This window comes from Stegastes partitus, unplaced genomic scaffold (genome assembly GCF_000690725.1).
Source record: "Stegastes partitus isolate 25-593 unplaced genomic scaffold, Stegastes_partitus-1.0.2 Scaffold1297, whole genome shotgun sequence".
Taxonomy (NCBI): Eukaryota; Metazoa; Chordata; class Actinopteri; family Pomacentridae; genus Stegastes; species Stegastes partitus.
In genome coordinates, this window is record NW_007579028.1 from 88,643 (window position 1) to 99,470 (window position 10,828).

Here is a 10,828-nt window from a genome sequence, read left to right on the forward strand (position 1 = left end):
GAGCGATGTTAATCATTGTGGCCTGTAGTGTTGGATTAATTCCCCTGGCTTTCTTTAAAAATTAATGATTTCCCTTTGATGGAGTGGTGTTTGGCTTTATTTTAGCTCACCTTTAACTATTCATAACTGCGTTATATAATGGCAATGCATCAGCCCAGAAGGAAGTATAGATAAGAGCCTCGCGGGCTCAGTCCTAAGAAGGTACTGCAGAGCATGAAATCCATTCACTCCCAGTTTTAATTATGAATATTCTTTACTCTGAGAAATGGTGTTTGCTCCACTGAGCGTGTAATGGAGCTGGGATAATGGTTTCATTCACAAATTCCAAGACTCTTCTTGACACAAGGACACTTTTGATTAATGAAAGTGTTTGGTGACAGTAGAGTGAGTGAGAATAACAAACACTGTGGCACCAATTAAGAGCAGGAAGCCCAAAAAAAAAGAGCAAAACCTTAAAAAAAAAAAGCAGAAATCCACTTTGCCATAAGTTGATATTCTACTTTTTAAATGTCACTCATTACTTTATGCGTCGTCTGTGTGTTTTTCAGGGAAATACCTTTAGCCAGGGACGGCTTGTCTGCGCAGTGTAATTGACAGTCGTGTTTAAAATAGCTATTTGTGAAGCCTATTACATATTAGCACATGATATGATTAGATAAGGCCTGATGAATAGCCTACATGACTCGCTTCAGGTCCGATGCAGACACATGGTCGCTGTAACGGACCGGGTCAGTGTGTCTGTGTGTGTACATGTGTGTGTGTGTTTCTTATTAGGTGTGAAAGACACGGCCCTTAACATCCTGCTCTTTGATAGGTTTTGATTCAGCGCTTTGATTTGCAGCAGAGCAACTTCTAAAAATAGCATGTAGAGGAAGAGAGAGAGAGAAGACAGAATGACAGACAGAGGGAGGGAATGAAGGACACCGGCAGCTTTGGTCTCCAAAGAGTTAGTTGCATTTGATCTTGTCGTAACCATCACCCCCCCTCTCTATGTTTTTAATACATCCCTTTCCTCTACAATCTCCCCCTTTCCTCTCTCACACCTCTCTCTGATTCCATCTGTGTTTCTTTTTCATTTTCTCCCCCCACCTCCCCTTCCACCTCCACCGCCCGTCCTCCTCTACCAAATCCCTCTCCAACACCCCCTCTCCTCCCTCTCACTGTCTTTCGCACACACGTTCTCATGCACGTTATTACCGAGCCGGGGGGGGAGAAGCCGGGACTGCAGCAGCAGCAACAACACAGACAAGAATCAGAACAAGCGGGAGGAAAAAAAAAAAAGAGAAGCACTGACACATCCGGAAAAAAAAAAAAAGAACCCAAACCAACACATATGGTCACACTGGATTAGCAGTGTGTGTCTATTTGCGCTCCACACGTGCTCCGTAAGTGTGTGTGGATGAACTGTGCCCTTCTTCGCTGTACTCTGGGACACACAATAGTGATAACGCTCTCTTGTGAGGAAAAAAAAAAGAAAAAAGCAGGCACACTACGTTTCCAGATGCCTGTGTCTAAGGTAATGTATGTTATCTTTTGTTATGAAGCTGCTTTTGAGACTTGTGCCGCTCTCTTTATGGCGCTTGTTGTGTGTGCATGCTTATTAAATATTGTCCTGAGTGTGTGTGTCATGCTGCTCGTGAGTCCTGTTTTGTTTACTGTGCAACAGATTAGTCGGTGGAGGCTTCTGTCTTTTTGGAGTCTGAGAAACAGAGATTATTGGCTTACTGTTTCGACATCTTCAAGATTTCATTTGTAGAAGGTTTTTTTAAAGCCACCTACAGAATGGGAATGCAGAGGCTGATGTGAAGATGGTATGAGAGAAATTTGGTTCCTTCTTTAGCCAATTGAGGCTCATGAGGAAGAGAAAACACTTGATTGTCTCTCTTAGTTTTACTTTCTCTTCTGCAGATTAATGTCATTTGTTGTGATTAGAAAAACTATGACAGCACTCTTACTTTTTTTCTTGCAGTAACCGAATCTTAACCTGCTGTTTGTAAAAGCGTCTTGTTTTCGCTTTGCACCTTTACCTCTTGAAGGGGTTTATCAATGATGGATGGCTGTTGACCCGAGCGGCTGTTAGGAGAGGCGGCGAGTGTGTGGCTTCTACCTTTCAATGTCAAATGTTCCTTGTAACACTGATGAGATAGAAAAAAAAAAAAAAGTCTCCTGAGTAGCATCGAGAGCCTCTTGAGATAACAGTGACAGACAGATGAGAGAATAGGGGGAGGTAGAGAGACAGAGTGTGTGTGAATGAGGGAGAGAGGCTCAATTAGCCACCCAGGCACAACAGGTACATTTGTTTGAAACACATGAGACTGCTTTGCCATTCAGCTTTGGAGGCGATATCATATGTATGTCGCATTTTTATCATATTGCAGCAAGGTTGTCGCGTTACAAATCATCCGACCTTGGTGCCTCGACCTTAGAGTCCAAACAAAAATGTGTCAGAGGAATAAAAATGTGCCAGGTAGCCATGGTTGGCATTGAATGATTAGTTCAGCTATGAGATTTCTTTACTGAAAAAAATCCTACTTCTGTTAAAATAATGTTAAATGCAAATTAATCGATGGATTGGTGTGTGTAAATTAATAAAAAAGAGATTTGTAAAGGAAAATACTTGCACATTTTTCACAATAAGCTACTGAAAATGTGTTGTTTTTGTGTCCTTGGTGTTACTGTACCATCAAAACCAAACCAAAAAGTTACTCAGCGTTTTCTTTCAAGCGTTGATGCTGCCTGTGGTACAACAGACTCACCGCAGAGTGTCTTCTTGTTTGTTTACAACTTCAGAGCTTTTAAAAGTACAATAACCTGCACAGAAAGAAAAAAAAAAAGACAAATCCACACTGTTAAAGGCAGAAACCTAGATAAAAGCAGGCTACCGTTTTCCAGCTCTCTCACAAAGGTCATGAAATCCGTCTTAGCCTTGACCTCACTGAGGCTTTGTTTGAATTGAAAAGGTGCATTCATGTCATCCAAGTCGAGGATATAGTGGCAGGTTGTGACTCACCGCAATTATAGAGCGCAGACGTGTCTATATATAGCCCCGCAGTACATATCTACAGTGACTTAACAAAGGTTAAAAAAGAAAAAAAAGAAAATCTATAATTGCCAACTGATCCCAACTTAGCCCCATGAAAGGTACACAATGAATACAAACGGACACAGTAAGTGGTGACATGCTCTCACTTGTAATTAAGTACACATAGACAGTGGGGTCAGCTGCCCGTGTGACACTCTGTATATTTAGGTTCTTGACACGTACTGATGATAGGAGCTTATGTTTGATCTAATGTTTGCGGTTCTGATTTACAGACACTGCTGTTTGTTGACCATGCTCTAAATGTTATCTGTTCCAATGTCTAATGAAATGTGTCAGAGTTAAAGACCCCATATCACGCACAATTATGGGTTTAGAATTTTATTTGTAGGGTTTACTAGGATACATTTATATGCTTCAAAGTTAAAAAACAAAACAAAAAAACACATTTTTTCTTGTAATTTACATTGCAATCGCATGTCTTTTCACCTTCTGTCTGAAACGCTCTGTTTTAGCTCCTGTCTCTTTAAAGGACCCCCTCCTGAAAACAAAAACATTCATTTTTTTTATTTGTTATTTTTATTTTTTTATTATATAACCTTTATTTAACCAGGTTATTGAGATCCAGGATCTCTTATACAAGGGTGACCTGGCCAAAAAGGTAACAGCACACGTCAATATGTATATAGCAAGATCATTAAAAACCACGACAAAGAAACAAATATATCAGATGTATACGATTATATGGGTTGATTAAAATTTTACAAATCAAAAACATACAGGAAAATAGTGTGAATTTTCTCATTTTAGAGTGCAGGAGTCACAGTGCACATAACAAATCAAAAACACAAGCGCTGACTAATTTTCTCACATTGCCTCTCATCTTACTAAGTGCTTCAGGTGCAGTTCGGTCTGGCAGGTTTAGATCTTTCTGCAGTTCATTCCATGACCTCAAGGAAAAATTTGTATCTTTGAAGAAAAATAGTCAAATAAGGAGGGTGTGATAACATTGGTTAGAAGCTGATCTTCGTCATGAGCATGAGGAGGTATCGGTAGACTCAAAGGCTCATTCTTTGTTTAAGGGGCCAAACTAGCCGCCAGGCAGGTTTTAGTCAAATGTGTTACACTGTGACATAGATAAGTAACGGAAGGAAAGCCTGGACTTCAATTGAGACAGTAGTTTCAGATGAGAAGTAACTCCTTTTGGCACGGACTTCAGGCTTTGCAAATATGCAGAACTTGTACATGCACAAAAAAATGCAGCTAAATAACAAAAGACCAAGAAAATATAAAAAGCATAAAGTTCTTTAAATGTTTGAAGTTGTATTGTAAATATAGAGGAAGAATTTCGAAAGATGTGAATATTAAAATGTGGCTACAACCCTAAAAAGTACAATAACCCACATGGGGTTGGCTGCTAATGGGGTCAAGAACTCTTTTTCCCTTTAACCCTCCGATTACCTTCAAATTTACTGACATCTTTTATCTTTGGGGTCAATTTGAACCCAGCAATTTAAACCTCCTCCAAAATTGTTACCCAAGTTTATGTGTAAATAGCTCCTTTAAAAAAAAAGAAAAAAAAAAGATGTCAATCACTTATTTAGAGACGTTAAACATTGAATGGGGTCGTCGTAGAGTTAAGACAGGAAGTTCTAACAATATGACACGGTTCCTATATGGTTGCTCTGGGAGTTGGCTGCAGCATTGTGTGTGTGTCAGACGCTGCAAAGATGTACGCGGTTGTTTTACTGCGTGTATTTGTGTGTGTTTACACTGGGTATGTGTCCGTTGTGTTGGTTGTGCATCCTGTGGGACCTGGTTCTAGTGCCCTAATGTCTTCACAAAGAAATGGAGGGCGGGAGAGAGAGAGGCACAAACAGACACGATATACGCACACACACAACACACATGTCAGACAATATTTGCACACACACACACACATATGCAATCATGAAGGACATTATGGAGCAGTTAGTGTGTTGGGCGGACATACACACCATATGCTTCTCTCTGAGCTCTCATTGCTCATTTGTCTGTTCTCATTATTTCGGTCTCCTCCCTCTTCTTTCATTCTCTCTCCCTCCTTCCTTCTCACTTGTTTGTGCAGCTTGGGAGTCTACCTTCTTAGCCTCTTGGGCATTCTCCCTCTCTCCCCCTCTCTCTCTCTCTCTCTCTCTCTCTTTCTCCTTCTGTATCTCTGCACAGTTCAGTTGGCCTAGCCCACACTGACAGAATCACACACACCAGCCCAGCTAGCCAGCCACAAACACTCACACACACCAGTTTGACAGAGGAAGTAGGCCACTTTAATGAAGGGGATGTGTGGAGTGCTTGTATCTGCCTTTAGTGGATTATAACCTGGAACTGCTTCCCTCTTTTGCCAGGTAGGGGGGAGGTTTATATCCCATCTTTTTTTTATTCTTTGTCTATAATAGTACATCTGGTTTTTTTAATGTATTTTTTCATGCAAATTGATTTTATGGTGCTTTCTGTTGGCTCTGCTGGAGAATAATCTTCATCCATGCAGTTATTTTTGAGTTGTTGTGCTGCTGGGAGGCAAGGAGTGGTTTCGTCATATGGAGGAAGGATAAAAACGAGCCCGAGAGATGAGAGGAAAGATAGGGAAAAGCAATAAAGGCTTATTTATCACTGGGCATCTTTATGACAGGCTCATATGAAAAGTTGCGTGTGGGTGTTGCGTGCCATTTTGATTAATCCAACTTTAATTTGGAGCTTTTGTTTGTTTTCTTTCTTACTTTCTCTCTTAGTTTTTATTCTGTTTTTAGCATTCTATTCGCTCATTCTTCCTTCCTGATAGCTTTAATAGCTCAGGTTAATAATTCCGTCCCCACAACATCACCTCCCTCCGAATAAATCTCAATTATGGGGCAGCATTTTGTAAACAACAGATTGTTTACATCCTCCGTTTGGTGCCTTTATGTCAGCAGCCTCAGCCTTGGCCGTGCGCCAGTGGGCACGATGCAGCCGTCCACATGGTTTAGGAGTCGTAGGGTTAAAAAAAAAAACAAGAGAGACAAGAACAGTCGGAAGATGGCCATTAAGGAGACATACTCCAAACCATGTTAGCTGAAAGTGATAGAGACAATCGGAGAGAGACAACCAAGGGACCAGAGGGGGAAAAACAACAGGAAGCACACAGGGGAAAATTGCTTTTCTCTTTTCCTCATTAGGAGAATTGTGGGGTTATTCTCTTCTTATAAGGAAAAAAAAGAGAGAGCGAGAACTAGATGCAGGTTTGTGCCTGTTGATACACAGGGAGATGATGGAAAGTATGTAGTATCTGAATGATATTAGAGTGCTGTAAAGACGATAAATCTAGATGTTGTTGAACAAGCAAAGAAGAATAAGTGGGAAGGAGGAGGAAGAAAAAACAAATCTCCACTTTGCTCCTCTCCTCTTTAATCTTTCTCTTGTCCTTGATCAATAGTAGACAGTGTCAGCGGCCCATCCCTCGGCTGCAAACGCACACACAACCAAAACACACACCAGATGAGTGTGATTTATCAACTGGTCGTACAGTCCCAGCGTGAACAAATGAGATGTTTGTTATAACCTGAGAAGCAGCCATTACAACCCCTTGTTTGTCACGAAAACCTACCACACACTCACACACACAGACGTCCATCCATTGGCTCATATCCGGGAGACTTTTAGCATTAAACTTACCTTAACCTAACTGTATTCCCAACCTCAACCAAACTTACCCATAAACCCACGCGTCATATTTACTGATTTACGCAATGGGAGCTTGCTCTTTTTCTGTCCCCTAAATAGGTTGCAGGTCCTCACAATGTGACAGTTTAAATTGATTTATGTCCTATACACTATGAGCAGCACAAATGCTCTCTCTCTCTCTCTCTCTCTCTCTCTCTCTCTCTCTCTCGCTCACACACACACACACAAACATCCCTTTGCCCTCTTTCTGTGAAGGCTCTTTCCAATCTTTCTCAGTGGTCACATTGTCTTCAGCTGCCTGGCGTCATGGGGCACGTTACGTCAATGACATTTTCTCTCTGAACCCTCGGCTTCTATCAATAATGCCTTTGCAGACAAAAAAAAAATAAAAAGAAATCTTTCTGCCCTCTTTAGCTGTCATGAACTGTGCACGGTTTGTGCCTCCAAAGGTTCTGCAGCAGTGGCACGCTGCTCCTAAATGAATGCAAATGTATCGACTCAGGGTGGGTTCTGTTGGCCGGTTCCTTTTTGGATCTGGCTCCAAGTTGGTAAAATATCCAGATTTAATAATGTTGTGCAAATCCCTTTTCAAATCTTTCTTTCCTGTTGTCTCTTTTGCTTCTCTCTCTCTTTCTCTGCTGGCTGTTCTCTCAAAGCAAAACAAAGCAAAAAAACTTGTGATGTAAAATAAAAACAAGCAAAGTCAATGAAAAAAATGCAAAATGCCACATTTATAGGAAGAACAACAAGTCTTTTGTTCGAATACTTTGAGCATCCAGCATGTTACAGCTCGAACTTGTGTCTTTTGATAACTTGAGAAGGACGATTGCTTGGCCATCGTCCACTGTTGGTGCTATGACGCATTCCACGTTGCACACTGCTGCAGGTTCCACATCGCAGCAGGTTCACCTTCAGATAAGTGCATATTGCGTGAAACACACAAGCAGATTATTTATTTGATATTCATTGAATGGCGACTCCTTGCGATGTGTTGTTTATTTCAGCTTCTGTAGCTGCGAACAGAAAAAATACATCGTACATGTCCAAAAACCATTCAGCCCAGCAGCTCACGTCCATGTTTGTAATTAAAATGACCAATTGCGTCATTGATACGATTGGAAGAAGCATCATTCTTCAATATCAAACTACAGCGCCCTCCATAATTATTACTGGTTAAGATGTGTTCTTTAGCTTCTAGTACATTCATTTTTTTTCTAAATAATGTAGGACCACAATGAAAAAAAAGAGGAAAATTCAACCTTTATTTCAAGTGCATTTATTCAGGGTGAAAAAAATCCCACATTAAAAAATAATTCTTTTACATCAAATCATGTGTGGCACAATTATCAGCACCCTTGATGTTAATACAATACATTTTTCTACAGTTTTCAGTGTGAGAGGATGCTTCTGCAATAAAAATTTAATTTATTTTAAGGCTTTTAAGACATCTTAACCAATAATTATGGAGGGTGCTGTATATATTTTGCCACAATACAGATGCTTTGTTAAACTGCAGTGTGAACTGAAAATAGATTTTTTTTTTAATGTCTTCAATGCTCATCAGATGAACCGCAGATTCAAAAAAGGATTTTTAATTCAATAAGGGAGTTTGGATCCAGACTCAGATTCGATAATATACCACTGAACCCCGTCCCTACTGAGGACCAAATGTAATTACTAAAACATAAGCACACCTGGAATCATATAGGCTTCACATAAGACCAATCTGCAAGCTCCCTGTTTAAGCTGAAATATTAATGAGAATAGACTTTATGCTAATAAATTGCATTTGACATCTCCAAGGTTTAACTCACTGCCAAGTATTCCTGTGAGATACTGAGCCGTGGTTTTTATTATGCTATCCTGCTTGTATTGATGTTACCCTGCAATACTGGTAGCTGTGATCAATAACAATATTATTTACTTCTAAGACGATAAATTTTAATCATATGTTGGTCATTTTTGAGTTTTACTTGCTTGGATGTGACATTTAGGCCAGAAACATTAGTTTAAAACTAAAATTATATTGAGCAATAAAGATTTTTATGGCTTGCGATACGTTTTTTCTTTTAATAGGATTCAGTTAACAAATGGTGCTTTTATGTTCCCACTGTTCACCTTTTTGATCTACAGACCTGTTAACACTTCCCCCCACCTCGCTACCTTTTCCATCATCTGTTGTCTCCGTCCCCTTTCGGTCTAATCGCGACGGAGGCTTCTGACAGATAAATGACTATTACTGTCTCATCGGTCTTCTCTCAGTGAAATCAAGGGCAAAAGAGGCCGATGCATTGCGGTGCATATAATGAGGCCATTCAGGGATTGATCACCTATATGGTCCGGCCACTTAACAAGGTATTGGTATTGCACGAAGCAGTAATGGCTCTTAAATCTTCAGACCGCTGATTGTTCTGGACAGTACGCGTCAAAACATGCTTAATACGTAGTTAGCGCAGACAAGCACGACTAGACACAAACATAGCGTCTGCCAGTCAGCAGCAAACATCCGTATGTGTCAGACAGTAAATTACAAGCAGCTCTTCCACATTAGACATGGCATGTGTGCGTCTTTTGCAATACATTCCTGTGACGGCAGGAAAAATTAATCCTGAATGTGTAAGCGTGCATGTAAGAAAGCGTGACGTGGGTTGGAGCAAATCACTTCGCTTTAAGCAAATAAACAACGATGTGTGAGTAGCTGCATTTAGTGGGAAAATAACCTGGTTTGCAAGAACTGAAGAAAACAAATTTGCCGCCACTCTCGCTCCTGTCGCGTTTGTACTCACTCAATATAAAGACCTGCACCTGCAAACAACACAACCAAGACTAAAGTAGAGAACTATCTAATTGTCTTCTGTAACGTACAGTCGTGACTCGATAATCCGACCCTTAACAATCTGAAAACCTTGCTATCCAACAGCTTTTTAGGAAAAACGAATGGAACCCATTAAAAATAGCCTTAACATACCGACAGCCTTGGATTCCGACTCCGACATGACTTGTCATGTCACAAATAAGGATAACAGCGTATTATCTGACTGAACAATCCAACAGATTGGCTACGTTCAGACTGCAGGACTTAATGCTCTATTCAGATTTTTATGTGAAATCCGATTTTTTGCGAGTTCGTTCAAATTTCCAATTAAACGCGACTTGTATGTGATCTGCTGTGTGAACTTCATACGACCCAAAAGTGTTCCGCATGCGCAGAAGAGGACACGATGATGTCACACGCAGTGAGCATGCTCAGCGTTTGCAGAATTAAACACGGATGGTAACGGTGGAGCGTATCTGCTGCTCCCCTGCTGTCGCCGTCGCCGCCGCCGCCGATGGTGGAAACAGAACTGTGACCGCTTACTAAACCGGCATCAGCAGCCATATACTGCCTGTGCGTTCCGGCCACTTCCACCCCGGGGGTGCGCTCTGACGATGTGGAAGTGGCCGGAATGTGCACAAGTGCACCGGTCAATTAGGCGTGAAATCCAGCGATGCGTAGTGTTCTAACAATACACTAGTTATTATAACAACTATGTGTGAATAAACAATGAATATTAACAACAAATTCAAGCATCAAGCCCTCCTTGTATCTCGACCTTCGTCTTGACAATCCGACCGCCTTGCTATCCGACATAAAAGAAGGTTTTACATTTAGTGTTGGATTATCGAGTCACGACTGTTTATTAAAGTTGTAATGACATGAATCATAAAACAAGAATGATCTATTTCACAAAAATTGAACTCAAGGTGCCCACAGATGCTACTATTACTGGAAAAAATGAGTCTACATACACAAGATATTTCACTTAGATTTTTTGTTTGTTTCCACACTCTGCTCCATGTGAACACAGCCTGCAGTTCAGCCCAGTTTCAAAGAAAAGTCCCCGAAGTTTTGCCCCTTGACTGTTGGTTGCAGCCGATACATTAATGGCTTTTCAGCTGTGACAAGGAGCGCAGAATTTTTTGTTTCTAGCAGAATTATGTCATCCATCCATCCATCCATCCATCCATCCATCCATACATACATACATACATACATCACTTAAACCTCACTAGGGTCACGGGGGGCTGGAGTCTATCCCAGCTGACTTAGGG

General features: G+C 40.8%; 1 protein-coding gene across 3 annotated transcripts in view; it reads left to right on the forward strand.

Annotated features, from left to right (window-relative positions):
* rgs3a (regulator of G protein signaling 3a) overlaps positions 1 to 10,828 on the forward strand; it is a 133,224-nt gene that overhangs the window by 71,201 nt on the left and 51,195 nt on the right. Inside the window, exon 1 of one of the 3 annotated variants that reach the window (XM_008298234.1) lies at positions 5,346 to 5,424. The exons of the other annotated variants lie outside the window; for them this stretch is intronic. The gene's annotated coding sequence lies outside the window, so the exon portion shown is untranslated. Of the gene's footprint in view, positions 1 to 5,345; positions 5,425 to 10,828 lie in introns of those variants that run through there. 3 annotated transcript variants of the gene reach the window in all.